The sequence below is a fragment of the Anomalospiza imberbis genome, chromosome 1, assembly GCF_031753505.1.
Source record: "Anomalospiza imberbis isolate Cuckoo-Finch-1a 21T00152 chromosome 1, ASM3175350v1, whole genome shotgun sequence".
Taxonomy (NCBI): domain Eukaryota; kingdom Metazoa; phylum Chordata; class Aves; order Passeriformes; family Viduidae; genus Anomalospiza; species Anomalospiza imberbis.
Genome location: NC_089681.1, coordinates 84238319 through 84253895, shown reverse-complemented (window position 1 = coordinate 84253895; position 15577 = coordinate 84238319). Strand labels below are relative to the sequence as shown.

General features: G+C 39.8%; 2 long non-coding RNA genes across 4 annotated transcripts in view; one reads left to right on the top strand and one right to left on the bottom strand.

The window, feature by feature from the left end:
- The window catches only part of LOC137478449 (uncharacterized), a 169715-nt gene that overhangs the window by 132304 nt on the left and 21834 nt on the right, over nt 1-15577 (bottom strand). For all 3 annotated transcript variants that reach the window (XR_011001583.1, XR_011001579.1, XR_011001572.1), the window contains exons 2-3: nt 7726-7860; nt 3808-3922 (exon numbers count right to left, since the gene is read on the bottom strand). This is a non-coding gene — a long non-coding RNA (uncharacterized lncRNA). The remainder of the gene's footprint in view (nt 1-3807; nt 3923-7725; nt 7861-15577) is intronic.
- LOC137478459 (uncharacterized) lies at nt 4006-7861 on the top strand. The gene is made up of 2 exons (XR_011001584.1): nt 4006-4900; nt 7498-7861. It is a non-coding gene; the product is annotated as an uncharacterized lncRNA (long non-coding RNA).

The following is a 15577-nucleotide window of genomic DNA, read 5'->3' as shown; positions in this document are numbered from 1 at the left end:
AGATGTAGAATACCAGTCTAGCACTACCAGGAGAAGAGATGCATGTGATGGCAAAGGCCAGGATATGAAAATACCCTGGATAAGCTGCATGGGAGTATCATTCTAATGCCACATTATAGCAATTTTGTTTCTCTTTTCTACCTTAAAATACAAGCCAAATTGTTACTGTAATTCTTGATGCTAAAAACAAGTAAGTATTTTCAGCTGGTAAAGCCAAGACTTAGGGTCTTAAAAAAGCAGTTGTGCAATGCTAACGTGTACCTCTTGGACACCAACATGTTAATGCAGCCTAAATTAGGACGACTACTTGCTGTTCTTTTCCTCTACTTATTTTTCTTGTGCGTTTTCTTTCATGACTGAAGTATGAATCGTTCCAGCACGTGCCTTTAATTCATAAATATTAGGTAGACTGTTTCTTCCCCCACTGAATATGACTGTAATTAAATGTATTTTTTTCAAATGAAGCTGTTAATAGCCATTAACAATGTCTTTCAGAGCTCTAGACTGCAGCTCAGACTCATATGTACACCTGCTAAATATAGTTTAGTTGAGAACTCTTTTTAATGGAATTCTCCCTCCTTAAGATTGACCAACTATCACAAGAAGCAAATCCATTTAAACCTCATCATATTGAACGATACATTTAATGATCCAGCTGTCCACTGGACCATTAAATGTCGAAACACTTCAAGAAAGAGCACATGCTTTTTCCAGCATAGCAGATCTATTCCTATGCCTTTTGCAGTTTGCAATGGGTTCTTACAGCTCTGTTGTTTCCTAAAACTAAAAGCAAAACCAAAGATAGGCCTGTATAAACAGAGAATCATATGAGTTTCATAACTTTAAGCCTAACTAACCAAAAAGCAAACAAATTCATAGGCTCACTGGGAAGAAAGAGATGACAATGCAAGGAAGTGAAGCATGAAGGCCAGTATAAACTGTGTGGCTGCATGCCTTTTATAAGCAAAAAATAATACTCTACTAGAGAGAAATTATAGTTTATATAAAGGACAGGGATTCTGTCTGACCAAACCAGATACACACATTGGCAAGAGGGCTATGCAGACAAGTAGGATTCGTGGACCTGATCAAATAAAACACTGAGATGTAGTAATCTATACTATTTTCATTGCCAAAAACTAGCAGAGAAAAAACCAAACCCAAACAAAGAAACAAAAAACCCCAAACAAAACAGTCCCTCGTGACCTGTGATGTTCCACTGATTTTAACAAGGAGGTAAAAAATAATGGTGACCGCCAGAAATCCAATGGAGTTACCAGAAAACCAAGGGAGTTACCTGGGAAGGTTAAAGCTGAATTTATCACCAAAATATATCTTCTACAGGGATTAAGCAAGTAAATAAATAAATCAGGTCTTGGATAAATAAACACCTCATCATGTATCATCTCTATTTGTCAGCAGATTGCGTTGCAATTCTCTCCCATGCTTTCACATAACTCAAGTAACTGAAACATATTACGAGGGTTGAATGTGTTCTAGACCCATGACCCATTTATTTCTTTTCTAGGCACTAATTTGCCCCAAGTATGCCTCAAATGGAACAGATCCCTGGCAGCTTCTGAATAGAGTTTGTTTCAGCATCTGACTACAAAAGGGCAAAGATGGAACTTGACTTCAGTAGGAATCAGGAAGGTGAAATTCCCTTTACTAGATTATCTGGAATGGAGGCATGTGTTTAAAAAACTCAGGGAGAGAACACAGTGGAAAAGAAATCCCCCAGGGCATGGTTTCCCAGAGCTCAGAGAAAGTGCAATGAAAAAAAAAAAAAAGTGATAAATCAGTGACAGCTTTCAAACTATGGATGAAATCTATTAAAAAAAAAGCTGTAGTGCTCCACTTCTTGGAAAGATGAAGAGACTTCTTCCTCATTTATGTTGCAGATCAATCCTGATTTAGGCAGCTGATAACTAGCAACTATTTTGTTCCTCTGTGGCCTCACCAACAAAGAGGCAAAACCTCTAGGGAGCTTCCAGGATGAGTTCCACACCAAGGAGAGAAGGGGATGATTCCCCCTCCACACACACTTCTATTCAAACAGCTCTGGCATTGCATGCATTAAGGACAAAAGCAAAGGGACACAGCAGTCCTTCAGCAACCTGGTTCAATCCAGGGAAATAAGGATCAGTAAAAGGAATCCTGGGAGACATACCTGGGGGAAAAACTGATTAGATCCATTCAGCCTAACAGACTGTGTAAAAACTGATCATAGCAACAATACTCAGACAGTGATAATTGTCATCACAAGTTATCAGCAGCCATTGCATTTCAGAAATTTTCTTCACAATCCTTTTCAGACACCCTCTAAATTGATTTTTCCTGGCACATCCTCAAATGTACTATTTAAAAGCATACCAGCTGTTCAAAAAAAATGTAAGTATTTTATCTGGGCCAAGCAAAAGTACCATACCAATAACTTGTCTGGGATGATGGTCAGCAAGTAAAAGATGAAGAAAAAGCCCCAGCAATACAGCTGAAGAGCTGTCACTGCTGATCTAATCCAACTACTGTGATCGAGCAGGCAGGGCTCTGTCTCATTGGGTGAAATGCCTGAAGCACAACAGGCAAGATGTGTTTCATCCTCAAATTCCAGGAAAGCATTGTGCAAATGCTCTGCGTGGGAAGGCTGTCTTTGCATGGCTCATGTGACCAAGTACAGTTAAGATGTCCCAAATCTCTTCCTGGTGTAAGTGCATCGTTACACCAGAGGCAATCTGCCTTACAAAGCTAATGATCTCTCATGAAGAAAAGTTCGACGGGGCACTAGCAAGAAAGAGAATGGGAGAGAAGAGTTGGCTCCTGAAACTCATGTGATGCTTTTTGTGACCAAATTTTGGCAAATTTAAAGCAACATTAAGGAGCCAAATAGCATAAAGGACATAGCTGCCAGTGGCAAGATGCATTGGTAAGATGGCATTTCAAGGTAGCAGAGAGGTTTTATACCCTCAACCTTTTCATTAACCTGATGGATTATCTATCTTTAGATGATGTTCCAAAATACTGCTTCTAATACCTGTAACCATGCTACTGATGAAAAAGCACCTTTTTGGGGATTAAAAAAAAAAAATCCATATAATGCCTTTGTATTTCATATAATACCCCCCATGGCAAATATTCAGAGATGGGCAGTTAGGTCAGGTGTCCTGTCTTTTCCTCCTCAAAAGAAGTATATAGTCAGTTGCAAACTACTAATATCATAATTTCTCACAAACCACTATATAAATCTTCTCAGTCAATTTTCTCAATTTAAAAAGGAGTTGAAAGCACAGTTAAACACTGCTAATAGTTTCAAGACTTCCTTGGCTTTTGCTCATCTTTGAGCTTTTGCCACAGAATAGTCAGGATTTGTTTAGCCTCTTCTTGGATCTGGATGAGATGTTGGCACTCAACAAACTAAATGAGGATGACACAAACAATTAAACAAAATAGAAGTATCTCTTCCAAAAAGCTTTTCAAATATAATCCACTGAAAAAAAAGCTGAGTGAAAAGTCAACAACGTAGCTCATTCATACACTCCTCCAAAGACAAACATGGAGAACAGAACTGAGGGGGTTTTGGGGGTTTTGTTTTGGCTGTTGTATTTTGTCCAATTTGGCACTTGACTCTGTATTTCTTCTCTGTCAGCTGGATGTGGAAATAACAATGACAAATGAAGAAAACAATCAGTTCTCTTACTTCTGCAAGTCCTGCTGCAGAAAGAGACAAAAATGATGCTCCAGTGAACTTCAGGCTCTAAGATTCTTACGGCTGTTAGGTAACAACAAAAAATCAAAGGAATCCAAGCTTACCCAGTTCTTCAGCTGTGACAGCTGTCTGGCAATGCTGCATCACCTGACACAGGATTTTGTCCCAAATATATCAGTGAAAGGTGAAGCTTCTTGGTACCCCAGAGAGCAGTTGCATCTAAAGGCACATAAAAGCTACGTTTTGTATGTTTTTAAAGTTTGTAAGTAAACCAAAGCTCAAATTATGCTTCTCTCTCTCTGGTATGTTATCTCAAACACACACAGTAAACAAACACCAACACATCTTGAAATCTCTAACCCCATGCCAAATGCAGTCACAAAGACATGTAAGACATGAATTAATGAACCGGCCAGTTGGAAGGGGAAGATGAAGTCTAAATTTCACATCAGGCTAACATCTGCACATCTATTGAGCATGTTGATGGTAAACACAAGCTTCTTAGCATAGATACTGATGATATCCTTTATTTCCACTAAATTAACAAAGATCCCTGACGCAGTTGAATAGTAGACTCATCAGACAAGTATAATAGATATGCTGCAGGGGTAAGATGAAGGACAAATTATCCTAATTTGGTCGACTTTATTTGAATATCTTGCCTTTAGAGAGTAAAGAAGCCTAAGGAAGTACGGTCCCAAATCCCACATCCAAATTCTTTAGACTTATTTAAAAAATCTAGTTCATGAACCTTGGAGTAATTCTCCTGAATGTCTTCTGAGGCACCTGTCTGAGTGTCTGAGGGCTTAGTACCTGGCCACTTTGTGGATGTTCAGCATACCTGAGAAAAATGGCTGCCCAAATAAGGGAAATGTGGAGGATACAGTCAACAGTGATTCACTAGGTTGATATTCTCCCTATTGTTCCCTGATCCCTCACAGAAGCGGGTGGAGAATTAGGGAACTAATAGGCATAAGGTCAATGAGCTGTTCCATGAGCAACACAACTGATGTAGCTGAGTCTCCTGCAGATGTATGCCCCACACCCCCCACTTAAAACAGCGTTCCTTGGCAATCCCAGAACCCCTTTGTTCCCTTCCCAGTGCTCATCTGTTAGCCTGCGCAAGCAGCAGTGCATGTTCCATCCAATTTGGAGCTGCATGAGCTGACTGGTCAGTGGGCTGTGGTCTCAGGCTGGGTAAGAGATTGATCATTAATGCTAGTCCATCACTTCTACCGTAGGAAATAGAGCATTCTAGTAGGAATAAGGCATTAATAGGACTCCCTCTTTTCCAACCATCTATTGAAATTGATTAAAACTATAGACACCAACAATCTATTGCCCCAAGACTTTATCCCCTATCTAATTCAACCAAGGAATAAAAAAAATTGTATAGAAGGAATAGAGATATGCCTTTTGTCATAAAGTCTTGATTCCTAGGAACCAGGCATTATGTATGCTGATGAAGAATTACTGTGGAATGGACAAATTAATCTCATCGTAAAACTAAAGTCTAATGGGCATTCAGAGAAGCCCATTTTCCTGTTCTTAAAGCTAATTTGTTTACTTGTCCTTGAGGTAGGGTTAGTTACTTGCCATCAATAAAAATTAACATAAATACTCTTCATTTTTAAGTCTCTGGGTTAATTCAGTGCCGTCTGAGCAACTCCTGCAGAGAACACGGATTCTGGCAACAAAAGTTTCTTGTTGCCAGCTCCCTGCCAAGTGTTAGAGAAAAAAGTGCTTTTTCTTCTGACTGAGCATCATGCACAACACTTTCCAGATGGCAAGGGAAAAAATGGAGAAGACCTAGTCAGCAAGGATTTAACTGAGGAAGGTGTTTTGCACCCACAAATTTGACAGGATCCAACAGGAACAGCACCACCCATCAGAAACTCCACAGATCAAGTTTCTTTAAAAGAAAACTGTGAATTTCTTGCTAGAATGTCTCCTATAGAAAGTATAAAAATGGAAGGTGATAAACCAGAATTTTAGCAGTCTATCAATCAGCAGCTGAAAGATACTTTAAGGTTTTAATTTACTACCTTATGGTGTTGGGTTGGGGGTTTTTTTCGGGGTTTTTTTTGTTTGGTTTTTTTGTTTTGTTTTGTTGGGGGTTTTTTTTGTTTGTTGGTTTGGTTTGGTTTTTTTTTTCTTTTGCTTTCTGTACAGTAACCAGCACAATGAGACAATGAGATCTGGAAAGCTATTCAGTGTTTCTAGGTACTACTGTATCACATACAGCATATGCATCATCAGAAAAGGGCACAGAATGGCTGCAAGCTAAGATCATCAAAGTTTACAGCTATATGCATCAGAATAAGAGGTTCTTTGGCTTGTCAGATGAAGGACATGTACATTACACTCTTTATTCTTTGTGGCAATAAATGTTTCCTGGCAATGCTGTTAAAATGGCAAGTCTTGACTTAATCCTGTCTTTGGTGCCTGTCAACTATGGTAGAATCTCTCAAGGCTGGAATATGCCTAGCCTGTTTTCAAGCACCTATTCTACCAGATTGGATGCTTTATCTATCCATGTTACCTACTGCTTGTCCTAATAAGAAGTAATGCCGGGTTGACTAGATGATTTCCACAAATCCGAAGAGGTTTCATTAAATGTCAGAAATGAAATGCAGGCACAACCTTAAGAAATGTCAACACAAGGATAGTTTTGATTATTAGATGCAGAATATAGGTAAGAGGATTGAAAGGCCTTTATATTTTCACTGCAGCCATTGAATCTTATGGCTTGATTCACAATGCAGGATTAAGTCACTTGAACAGCTGGTAAAGTTACTGGTACTCCAGCATCTGAACAGCACTGGGGTGTAAGGCTATGACTCTTTTCTCCATGGAAGTGGAATATATAGCTACATCCATCTATGCAGGAATAAATTTTCATTAGTCGATACTATATTGTCTTTCACAGTGCTACAACGTGACAAAACTGGAAGAGAAAACAGTGCCTAGTACTGTTAATAGTAAAAGCATCAAGATGCAAAACTCTGATCAGCCTGTTATATTACACAGCTTAATGACATGATGAATTCAGTGACAGGGTTGGGAAACACAAGATGGTAAAATGCAATAGATTATTTATCCCAGAGTTTGTCAGGGTGCTCACTAAAATCACGTAAGTGAAGATAAATGTTACTGATGGATTTAAGAAAGGAAGGAATCATTCTATGCATGGGATCTGCAGGGAGAATTTAGGCTTCTTATTCAAGGATGTAAAGCAATCCAACCTCAAAAAGATTGGAAAGGGCTGTTCCATGGTCAGGAGTTCATGGTCATGAACAATTTTAAGTTGCACATTCTTCCCCTTACACCCAGCAACACTTGAGTCAGCATCCCCTGCACATTCAGTGCTCAGGGAGGAGTGGAAAACACAGGTCACAGCAGAGGTAAAGTTAACGACAGCAGAGGTAGAGGTGTGGAAGATTAAACCAGTGGGACTTCAGCTGTCTCTGAACCATAGCACCTTACATTTATCTACAGGCAGGATACCAGGAGTGAAATCTTAATGATCTGCACTGATGCGGCAGAATTCACTTTGCTAGGGAAAACAAACAGGGCAGGGCAGGGACCCTTGAGGTAATAATGGGAATTCTCAAGAACAGTAAATCCACTTTCATCCAAAGGAATACTTCCATGTTATATAGAGCTCTCACCTTCCCCAGCAGCAGCTGGCCATTCAGCTGGGACCTTAGGAGACAAGAGCATTGCACATTGTGTAACTGTTGAAATTTCACTATACCATTAGAGCTGATGACAGAATTCACAATTTATTATAGGGCTAGGACACCAATGCAAACTTTCTGTTATGAGCAAAGCTAAAATCAGACTGGAACTTTTCCCAGAGTACGGGATGAACAAGAGGAGCCTGAAGCTGAGTTGTCACCACCTTCAAATACAGATGACTTAATTAAAACAAACAAAAAAAAACCAAGCGTATCTGATTTGACTTTTTTCCCCCCTTACCCCAAAGTCAGCACATTGGAAAGTATCCTAATTTATCTTACTGAAGAAGTACATGTCCAGGTGAATCCAAGGGAGGAGCTGGAGAGACTGGGTAATGAGCTGGAGAGGCTTGGTGATGAACACTTCTTTGCACAAGTTATGAGCCTTGTTCCTCCTTCCGCTCTGACTGCTCTCTGCTGTGTTGGGATTAAAGGGAAGCCTTCGGTGGGGTGTAAACAGCATTTATTTGCTCACTGTGGTTCCTCTATGCTTCCATAGCAATGCAAGTCTCTTTACTGTTGGTCAGTACCATAAAACCAGCAGCAGAAGCACACCAATCCCAGCAAGGGTACAGCTATGCCAGTATCAGGGCATCTCACGCATGTAGAACTTAATTCCACTCTCTCAAACAGAATAAGATATCCCTGGAGAAGCACTTTCATCTCTGGACAGATCTGTCCACCATGTGTATACAATCCATGCCACAGAGGGTGACCTCAAAGCCCTCTTCAAAACCAACTTCATGACCATACAAGCAGCAAAGCAGCACCCAGAGGTGCTGACACAGCTGAAACACACAGACCTGAGCATGCCTGGACACAGGGAGGAGGCTAGCGGACCGACAAACATGTCTGACAGGCTGTCCACAAACCAGTCCTGTGTACACAAGATGAGCAGGAGACATGTGCTGCTATGGTTAAGATGGTGTGCAGGCAAACAGAGACAAAACTGCAAAAATCAATTTGGATTAGGCAATACATACATCATGGATCATATTTTAAGTGATTTGCAAGCAACCTTGAAAAACACCTCCTCATGGGGAATACCATTACCCAATACAGAGAACTTACTTATTTAGAGTACCCAAAATCACCAAAGTCCCTCTTTGAGCTGTCAGTAATGACTAAGAGATTCCCACTGGCCTCAAGCAGAGCAAGAGAGTCATACTCCATTACGAAAGATCCTTTTAATTTTCTCCTTAACATTCTACACCTGGATCTAGCACAAGCCAGTTTTGTAATAAACAAGTTAATGTGCCTGTGCAAAGTACACAGACTTTAAAAAAAGAACCAAACCAAACATACTTCTATTTATACAGTATAGAGTTGCCATATGAACTGACAGTTAAGACAAAACCACTGAGTAAGTTAATGATTTTTTATCCCTTCTGTGAAGCATCTACAAGATGAAATCCCATCTGAATCTTGGTTTCACAGCCTTGCCTTATTTAAACAATTCATCTCCTTTTGTCTCTCATTTGTACTGCACTTTGTGCGTCATTCTGGGTTGTTTCACTGCATATTGCACAATTACAAGTATTCAAGCATACAGGAGGCAAGAATAGCTTAGCTTGTTTCGGTTGCCTTACAATCAATACCTTTGCCTCAGGCACCAAAGAACATATGAGAAAATGAGTTTTCTGTTTTTATAAACTTTGTCTATCTTCAAGCACACTTTGATCCATTCTTCTACAGAAATGAATAGGGTGGGGCCATTACAGAACAAGTAGAGGCAACAACAACCTTCTCTTAACTGAATCTTAACAGAGGTGACCACACCAAAGGCCACCCGTCTTAATGATCATGCTTTTATTCTCCAATTCATTTGGAATCTTTACTCTCCCTTCCTGAACTGAACAAATACAAGCTTTGTGATATCTGTTCCTTTTTATTTCATGGCATCAATGGGGTTTTTTTAGCTTTAATCTGATCTAGTATGCAATGTTGTGGAGGTACTGTCTGCCAAAATAGGAAAAACTATGCACTTCATGATTGCTGGAAGTGAAAGTTATTTGTGGGGGTGTTTTTGATAACATGGTAATTCAGACCATATCCTTACCCAAAACAACTGAGAGAGAAATAGCATATTACAAAGCTGAAAAACTCTGTTAGAGAACAGTTTCACCACAAAAAGACTGTGGTTTACATAAATGAGGATTTACAAGCCTGAGGAAGAATTGCAGATGTTTTAAAAGTAATACAACATATTTTGAGCAGTTTAGTTCCCTTTCAATCCACCCCAGAAGGTGGATTGGCATATCTTCACTGTGCCAACCCTTTTGAAATCCAGCATTTTTATAAACTGCAGATTTTAAAAGAACCCCCTTAAAAATCAAAGCTTATTTTGATCACCTTTTGGCTGAGATAAGAAGAGTTTGCCAGAATATGTACAAAGAGGAGAACATCAAGGACAACCATAAAGAAATGGTACAGTATTCTTTTACACCACAAAATATTTCAAATAGAGATCCCAGTCTTCAGCCTAGGTCTAAACATCAACACAGAAGGCTCCCATCTCATCATCCTTCTCCAGAAAAAGGAAGTTTAAATTCTAAAAGATGGTAATATCATTATTCCAGTTACTATTGGCTCAGAGAAAGGCATCTTTTAGCTCAATCTCTGCAAGCACAGCTAAGAGCACTGCTGCCCTTATTCCCTCACTGAGACCTTTCCTACAGTTCATTTTGAGCTTGATCTTTTTCCCACTGATGTTGTGAAAAATCTCACTCTGATGTCAGGAGGGGTTGGCATGTGAAGAAATCTAATGAATTGTGGGTGACTGGTCTCTCTTTTGTGCTTTGCTAGCTGTTTAGTAGGCATTTTTTGCTCTCTTGCCAGTTTCCAATTTCAATAGGGTATTCTGCAGTTTTTAATGGAAAACAAAATTTTTGGTTTTGGTTGTATTTTGTGAAATGCCCAAAGGCTTTCCCACACAAGAATCCTATAAAAATGCATTTGTGTTTTATTATTTTTAATAATGATGTATTTGATCAAGAGTAGTCTACATATGTCCCTGGCTAACTTGAACTACCTAATTTGGATCTTTTTTGCCTCTTTGTTTACGATGTCAGGAGGTGGTAGTCTCTCCACTGCTAAATTTACACCTGAATATTCCTGACTATGTAGTCTGGACAAGAAGCATCACTGTAATTGTCTGTATGTTATCAGTGTGGAGATCATTATAATACTTAATTCTATTCCATTGTCTTAAGTGAACATAAAGCTAGCATTCCAAGGTTGTAAGGTGTAATCATAAACTTGTTAGTGCCCAACATGTATTCACACTTAACTACCTATAAGCTCACAAACAAAATTATATTAACAAAGGTCCAACCATTGAAAGCAATTCTTGGGTTAAAAGGCAATAACAGAACTAGTAGGATATTTGTTGATGAAGTTATCCTATATTTCAAATATATTTGTTAACTATAGTTATCAAAGACTCAGGCAAACACAAGCAAGTTCCTGAAAGCTGTTCACTAACTCAGAAATATAAGAATCACTAGAAAGAGATGAGTTTGAACCTTTACCACAAAAGGAAGGAAGGTAGTTATGTCTAATGATTTTGCTGGAAAACAAAAAATTTCAAATCAAGTCCAGAATGCTGGCTTCAGCTGAACAATGATTTGTGAGATTACATTACCCCTTTTTTTCTTCTCTTCCTAAGAGTATGTGGATAACTGCCAAGTATTTTTTAAAAGGTTGCATGAATTTTAGCATGAATGACAGTTTCTCAGAAAATTTCCATCAGCAAATTGCTATTTGCTGTTATTCTTTAAAAAGAAGCAGGGGGGAAAGTGGTGTGACCCAGCAGGGAATGCAAAGAGCAACAGTTTGAACAGAATCATCTTTAGTGGTCTGTAGTCTGATAATTGGTATGGTAAATTGATGAGGTGGGCAGGATCATGGTGGTTTTAGGAGTGTTTTGCCAAGAGAAGATGACTTTGTAGTTACAATCTCATCTGTAATTGCAGTTTTCTGTAATTTTGGTCAGTGAACACTTCCAGCTAGGAAACATAGTCCCTCCCTCTGACTGAGCTGTTGGAGCCATAACAGCACCTACACCACAGGACAGGTACTTCTCCTTGGCTATGGGATAACTGTGAATATGTATGGGGTAGGATCCATCTCAGACCACTTTGGACAGCTACACTTCTTGAGTGTGACCTATTTAAAAGCTTGCTTAACAAGAAAAGAATGTCATTGTAGAAATGAGTCTTTCTGTACAGTGAGTAAAAGGGATCCTGGAGTGGCATACTGTTATGGAATGATACTCCCCAATTCAGTGCTCCCACTGAGACTCTCCCTACTCACATGGTCCCCCTTCCCCCTCTGCCAGTTGCTACGGTGGGATGGAGAGGAGAACTGGAGGCACAAAAGGTTAGGATCGTGGGTTAAGATAAGAACAATTTACTGGAGACAGCAATGACATAGGAAAATGAACGGCAACAATATCAATGACAGGGAGTACAAGAAATAAACAATTCACACAAACTCCTCAAAAATTCAACAATATCCATCTGCTCCCTCCACCACACTATGCCAACTCAGAAAGGGCTTCTCCCCCTACCCCTAGAAAATGATGTGAGGTGGTACACGACAACCTCTGGGTCCTAGCCATACCCCTCCTAGCTACTGCAAAAATTAACCCTGTCCTGGCTGGAACCAGGACACATATTCAGGTGAGGTTGTCTATGTCAGAAAATCAGAAATTTAGTCAGTTGAATTCCACGCAGATTAATGTGCTACAACTTCCTTGTACCATTTCAGAACCTGAGAAATTGTTATTTCTTTACCAGCAACATAACATTTTGAACTGTCATTTCCTGGATCTTTCTGTTCCTCGAGAACTCCATACTTTTTTTTTGCCCCAGCTCTAAGTGTAAATTTTCACAAGGAGAAACCATTCTTATTTTTGCTTAGCCCTACTTGTAAAGGATTGTTTGTCAGCTATGCTTTAAAGGCTGTTTAAAAGCTTCATCTTATCAAATCAGTACAAATTGCTGCAAATTAGAAAACGTTTCTTCCAGGTAGCACTGATATTTGTAACATCATCTAAATTTCTCCACTTCCCAAAATCCCACTGCACTAGGAAGTGAAATGCCACTGCACTAGGAAGCGAAGGTTATCACATAACAACAAACAGGGACAAAGGTGTGGATTTAGCTATTTGGTTCTATGTATAACACTATTCAATATTACATAGAGTGCCCAGCCCGTTCTCTTTGGAGATGTCATTGCCTTCACTCAGGTTGCATTCAGATACTGGATTGAAAGAAGTGACAATGCCCTAACATAGCCAGGTGGTGAGGATAGAAAGCTAAATTCATAGCATCAGCTTGATACAACTTTCATTGGACTTTGAGCTGAAAGCTTCTGAACTGACTGAATTACAGACAAACATAATCATCCTGCTAAGACTGCCCAAAGACATGTCCACCTAGTAACACTTGTGTTCACATTTACCACTGTCAACACTGGCTGCTCCAAGTGTGTGTAGAAATGCATCATGAACAAATGTTAGCTTACACTGCTTTACGTGCCCCAAATATTATGGTACAAATTCACTCATGACATTATGGGTTTTTTTACACAGTAGTAAAGGTAACTAAAATTACCAGATGCAGGACAAGAATACAGATCCAAAAAGGACCAAAATGCCTAAGTTCCACTCACATTCAAGCGGCCCCATAACCCCCAATTCAGCTGTTACCTGTAGCTCTGCTTTTCCACGTGACACAAAGCACTCCAGCCTCAACAGCACTGAGTATCTCCCATCTACTTGAGCAAAATCCAAAAATTGGTCATTATTCTGTTCCTCTTTCCTCACTGCTTTGATCCATCAAGAGTCTGCAGGGCATCCCTACACACCACATAACACACAGTAGAAGCTACTGTTTTCTTTCTAGATACAGCCATCATATCGTTCTTAGTTCAATTGTCAGATCACCCTGCTAGCATGCAAGAAACTTGCCTGCCACCACCATGCTCTAGAGAGTTTAAATGCACATTGAAAGCCCCCAAGCCTTTGAAATACATGCTACTTTCCTTTATTTCTCACTGGAGTTGTTTCACTTGGAAAGGAAAGTCCTTTCTTTTCACTTAACAGGGAGAAGAAAATTTTGAACTCGACTTCCTACTTTATGCACGGCAAAGGCTTTTTGATTGAAATGGCCGTTGGAGAGAGAAGTCACTATGCTCCTTGGAAGCACTATCTTATTTTTGGTTTCTATCCTAGTTCACTTTCAGTTCTCTTTCATCCCACAGCAGGGTCAGTATCTGCACTGCAGAGAGCAGATAGACACACTATTTAGGAAACTCTCTGGGAGGTGAGTTTGAGTTCCCTCAGGCAAAAGCAATAACTGAGAGAGATTTCCCACAACCTGGGGGAGTGCTTTAATCACTAGGCTCCTGTTCAAAAGGCCACCCCCACCTACTCTTCTGCCATGTTTTAGAAGAAGAGAGAGACAAGCTCTTTTTCTGGAGTAAACGGTGTAACAGGTAGCTACGTGCTGGTGAAGATCCCACAGTATCCTCAGCATTTCCTAATAGAAAGCTGAGCACTTGATCCTGATGCACCTCGCTCTTCCCACATACCTGTATGGGGCCAAGGCACTTAAGAGAGGTGTCTGCTTACCTTGGGCCAGCCACATAAAAGCTCGGCAATATAACACTCAGTGTTGCAGCATCAAAGTCCCACTTTGGATCAAGCCTGAGGCTGCTACCAGAGGTAATTTATAATGTCAGGATTTAAAACTGTATGTGATGCTCATTACTGTAACAACTGACTCTAGCCTAACAAAAGCAGCAATGCCACAATAGTTATTGTTAAGCAATTTAATTGATCCAGACATTTATGCAGAGCCATTTACCTGTCGGGGCTCTAGGCAGAGGCTAGGCTACCCTTCTTTACATTCCCACATTAGATGACTTATAATTTCTTAACTCAACCTGAAGGGATGTCCTCAGGTTTCAGGGCCTTCAGCAACTGTTATGGTTGCTCACCTCCAAAACTGACTCTGCATGTATATTGGCATATTGTGCTAGTCACCACAGATGACACCCTTTATTTTTGGCTGCAAACACTTTACCTTAATTGTGTATGCAAGTCATTGGTCTGTGAGGTTCACCTTACTTCACCTCCAAAGACTTAGTGAGGTAATACTGCACAGTGCACTGCAAAGATTTTTGTAAGGCACTGGGAAATAGTACAGTCTTCTGCTTTCTCGTTTCTTGTAGGACCCACAGATCTACGAGCAAAACCAGTGAATTCACAAGACTAATAGGGACCACTAACAATAATAACCACTGAAGTTGTTTAACTCGCATTTTCCTCAAAGGGAATAGATGACAAACAGTAAGCTGGTCCATGGGCCAGGTAGGAAAACCTCTTGACCTTCTTAAATAAACCCAAATAAAATTTAGTTTTTATAAAATAATTTAAATCCCTAAATTTGTTTCCTAATATAGTCCCCCAGACTAACTACCTGTAATCCCTATTAGAGTCAATACAGAGAGCAGGCATGCAGCACCAGGAAAGGCCGCTGCATTTCCAGGTAGAAATCTGGCTGAGATTAAGAGGTCTTAGCCTTTCTAACGCTGATTTTGCAAACACATCCCTGCTGTACATAAAGGAGAATAGTCACTGAATGCATTACTCCTGTAAGCTAACTAGGTGAACTGATGAATTTTCAAAATGTAGGTGCAAATTATAAGCTAGTGCCGTCAGAAGAGACTCAAGGGGTGCAACAAAAGTCTTGATTGCTTGACCTATGCACTGAGCAAGTGCTAGCAGAGCTGACTGCCCAAGGAAGCAACGGGCATTGCTGCACATCCCAACAGTTCATAGAGCTCACATTCATTTGATTCCACTTATTTTCCCCTTCTGGGCAGCATGGGATCCTACACAAGTACTTTCCTTGTACATGGAAATAATAAAAATAATATTTAATGTGGTAATATTAATCAAATAATCTCTCAGAAGCTAAGAAGCATGTATGAAATGTTCTAACATCAGTTGAAGTTTCTGCTGTACCTACCACCTTACTAGGTATAAATAAATGTCTTTAGACCCGTTCTTCATATATGGGCTATTAATGTCTCATGAAGCAAGTTGCATTTCTTTTCTTTCCTT